General features: G+C 36.0%; 1 pseudogene; it reads right to left on the bottom strand.

Moving 5' to 3' along the window:
* Nucleotides 1-2656: 2656 nt before the first annotated feature.
* On the bottom strand, nucleotides 2657-3270 carry LOC149528671 (equilibrative nucleotide transporter 1 pseudogene; annotated as a pseudogene).
* Nucleotides 3271-4291: the final 1021 nt, after the last annotated feature.

Genomic DNA, 4291 nt, shown 5'->3' with positions numbered 1-4291 from the left:
GATGTTGAAGCTTTCAAGATCTAGACTATTAAGTCTATGGAAAGTTGCATGATAGAAGCCAAGTCTCTAGATCCATCATTAGAAGTCGAAGCAATTAGTAGTGCCACTCACATTCTTAATTGATCCCCTCATCCAACCTTAGATGGTAAGACTCCTTTTGAGGCATGGTGTGAAAAAAACCTATTGTGACACACTTCAGAGTCTTCGGTTGTCCTACATGGGCAAAGATATCTTCCAAGAGATGCAAGGAATAGTCATCTTGGCCTTGTACTTTCATTGATTATGAAGATAGTGTGAAGGCATACAAACTTCTAGATCGAGAGACACATCATATTTTTGTGGAGAAGGATGTACACTTTGAGAAAAGTTCACCCAGCTTTTCCTCTACTACTCTCTGCACGTCATACCATGTGGAAATTGATAGTGACACCAGTGATAATGCTTCAATAGGTTCAAACATGTGGGGTTCTATCGACAGTTGCAGTGAGAGGTCACTACATCATTTCAATCCACATGCATACACTGCCACAATGATAGGTGCAAAATAACAAGGTACATCTAGTCTTCTAGGTTCAGTTTTAGTGACAGGTTTGGGAGATATTATTGATGATCTATCTCTTCTTCTTGATGTAGAAATACCTTCTTCAGTTGTCATGAGGTCTCCCTCTGACTTTCTTGTTCATTCTCTACATGATCGATCGATATAGGTTAAAGTGATTGTGGATACTTATGATCAGCAATTGCAGCAGGGTTCTTCATCAATTACAAAGATAGATAGTTCTTTGAGATAGGTTCTTCAGTCAATTGAGCAGGGTTTAGAGACATCACTTATCCATGGGATTCTTTCCACACACAGTAGAAGCATCTCATTTGTACCTTTGGCATTGTTTCTTCCTAAGGGGACGAACACCATTCTGTAGTCATGGACCAACTTCTTCATGACAGCAATCACTAGCTGGCATTCTTCTTTGGGTTGGTGAGATTGTGTCTCTCTTCCTGTTCTCATCATTCTCTTATGTATATATTGGATGTATGTCATAATGGGGGGTCTTGATTACTCCATCCATACATTTTTTCATCTCTCTTTTTGGGGGAGGGTTTTTCACATGAGGTTTTCCCTCTTTCTCTGCTTTGTGAGAGATTGCATATCATTATGTACATGGGTACCTAACATGGCCTAGTAGTTAGGACCCATTTTTCATTTTATCCTAGCTTTTGTAAGCTTAAGGGCATTCCCCTAAGTTACACTTAAGTGGGGGTGTTGGTGTATATTAGTATTTATTATTTACACATAAGTTTACTTAGGTTAATGTATTCTTTTATTATTGCACTATTTTATTATTTATTTAGGAGACGCTTAAGAGTTTGTGTACTCTTACAGAGGTATGCAACTCTAATTATGCACATGGTGTCTACAACATTGAATTTTGCATCATTCACTGGGTTTTTATATTGACAACACAATTATTTTCACTCCTAATTCAACATATTTTGTCTACACCACTAATTTTCATGATGCACCATTGTAGGCTTATCCTCTCATCATTGCACTTACTTCCATGCTTAATGGAGCATAACCCATATCTAGTGGACATGTGCCTAGTTGTATGACTTATCATGATGCTAACTTCTATGCATTCTAGAAGCTCTCTACAGACCTTTATATACAGGAACTCCTTGTGTACTCTTGATGTGGCATATGGCATATTGAATGAATATATCATCATTCTGATCATACTCTCTCTTTGGTCTACTATTGTGCTTGTGTTTGAGTTCTTTGGTCTTGGGTGAATTCTTGCCTAAGCCAAATTCTTACAAAGACAAAAGGAATATTTATTGATTTTATTTTTTTCATAGAGTTCAATAGATTAGAAAGTTGCAAAGAATAGTAGAGAAGGAAGAAGAAAGAAATCGATCAACAAATCTGATCTTGCAGAAGACAGAAGGAAGTTTGTCTCGTGCATGTAGTTGCATGTGTTTCTTCTTTTACTATTCTGTAGAATTATTTTTTATTGGATTTGTCCTGTAAATTAGTGATTTCTCTAGGCATTGTTTTATACAACCATTAGAGTTGTAAGTTTAAAATTTGAAGTTTGAATTTTTACCTGTTTGAAGTTTTTAGGGTTATTTTAGGGTTTTTTGGTTGAAGCCGAATGCTCCTAGATTGTAATAGTTTTAATCATATTTGAATAGAAAGAAAGCAAGAAAGTAGGCATAATAAAATCTATTGTTCTCCCTCTATTTATTGCATTTGAGAAGTTTATTATTGAAAGCTTCATACTTTGGCTATTGGTTTTAATGGTGAAAAATCCATGTTGTAAGTCTGGTCACTCTATCTAGTCTTTGACTGGGTTCCATCTATACAATTATTGCCGAGATCACTTGGTATCCTTTTCTGTCGAGCACCACTTTATAGTTTTTGCTAAGCTCACTCGACATATACTTGTCCTGAGTTGCCCTTTGTTTGCCTAGCTCACTCGGCTTCCTCTTGTGTGGAGCTTACTTGGCACCCTCCTATCACTTGACATCCATTGGTGCCGAGCAAAACTATCACTCGACACTTTCATGTGCCGAGTGAAATTTTAAGGTAGTGATTTTATTTTCCACAATAGATGTAGCTTGACATATAGAACACAACCATCCAAGGTATAGGTAATTAAATGACCCAAAACCATTCCCTAGTAGAGGAAATTACCAATCCAATTACTAAGAAGAGTACTATGATGATCCTTGTAGTCTTTGTCTCTTATAAAGGCATTGATTTTGGGAAATGATAATAATCACACTTGTGAAGTAACCATTTTTCAAGTCTAATAAAAAATTTAGAAGTGATCTCTATTAGAAAGAAGTGTTGTCTATGAAGACACCTATAAAATCAAGGAGAGAATAGTAGCCTCATAGCAGACCCACCAATGGTAATTGGAGCACTTTCAAGCCTTAAATAAGAAGTTAGAGATTTCCCTGCTTGATCAAAAATATTACAGAAAGTAATAATAAGATAGGATACCAATCTTTTAGAAGATGTGAATGCAAGTCTTTAGTTATGTAACTTGGGAGGATTGATAGTGTTATGCTATAAATCAAGAGAATACCAATTCAAAGCCATTTCATTTACTTTAATATGAGTGAAAAAAAAAATCCACCTCCCTATTTAGGAGAATTAAAGAGATAATTTGATGTAACGAGGAAATACATGTCTTCTATATCTACTATATTATTAGAAATTATCTCCATTGCCATTTCTTTTAAGTCATTATAGTAGCTAATAATTGGTAGTTAGTCTACCATATTATTGTTGGATAATGTTGTCCTTGATGTCACACAAATTTCATATCTATCATTAGTCTCAAGATCACCAAGCTCAGACAGTCTGCAATGCAATCTATAGTGCCAACCGAGCTCACTCGATTATTAAAGGAATCATGAAGAAGTCAGTAATAACCGAGCTTCACTCAGTCTCCAAAGCGTAGTTTCCATCGAGCTCACTCGGTCATCAAAGAAATCATAAAGAAGTCAATATTAACAAAGCTTCACTTGGTCTCGAAATTGTAGTTTCCACCGAGCTCATGCGGTCATCAAAGAAATCATGAAGAAGTCAGTATTAACCCAGCTTCACTCGGTCTCCAAAGCATAGTTTCCACTGAGCTCACTCGGTCATCAAGAAATCATAAAGAAGTCAGTATTAACCAAGCTTCACTCGGTCCCCAAAGGATAGTTTCCACCTGGCTCACTCAGTTATCTCAGGAAACTCAGTAGTTACTGAGTTCTCCCGGCGACTAAAGGATTGTCATGAATTTTGATGTATACATTGAGCTCAGTCGGTTAACACAGGAATTATTTTTTGAACAAAGTTTACCGTGCAGGGTCGGCCAGTATTGGGATGTGCAAATTAATTACTTCTAGTTGACTATTGTAATTGTTTGAATAGTATATATGGTCATTATGGTCATTTTAGTTATGAATTAAGAGAGTGTGTGATTGTGAAGAAGAAGTTATGAATGTGATTTATAGTATGAAATGATAAGGTGAATGTTAAGCAAAGTCTGATGAAGGATCAGATGTGTTGAAGGAGCTGTAAAGTTGCATTTGATCAGTGAGAATCCGGCCAAGCATAACAAAAATTTGTAATCAAAAAAGATAAGTTGTACCTTATGTTAGGTCATTTCATTGTTTCTTTCAAACCATTGTAACAGTGAATTCAATATCTCTTAACAGAGTTGGTTTAATAGCCATTCAATAAATCCTCTAGCATGGTGATAGTTCAGTTGAATTGTTCTAAAGACCTCTAGCA

The sequence above is a fragment of the Cupressus sempervirens genome, chromosome 11 (genome assembly GCF_028749045.1).
Source record: "Cupressus sempervirens isolate cs-2001-9-10 chromosome 11, ASM2874904v1, whole genome shotgun sequence".
Taxonomy (NCBI): domain Eukaryota; kingdom Viridiplantae; phylum Streptophyta; class Pinopsida; order Cupressales; family Cupressaceae; genus Cupressus; species Cupressus sempervirens.
The sequence above is the reverse complement of the archived record's forward strand: the minus strand, read 5'-3'. Positions and strand labels throughout refer to the sequence as shown.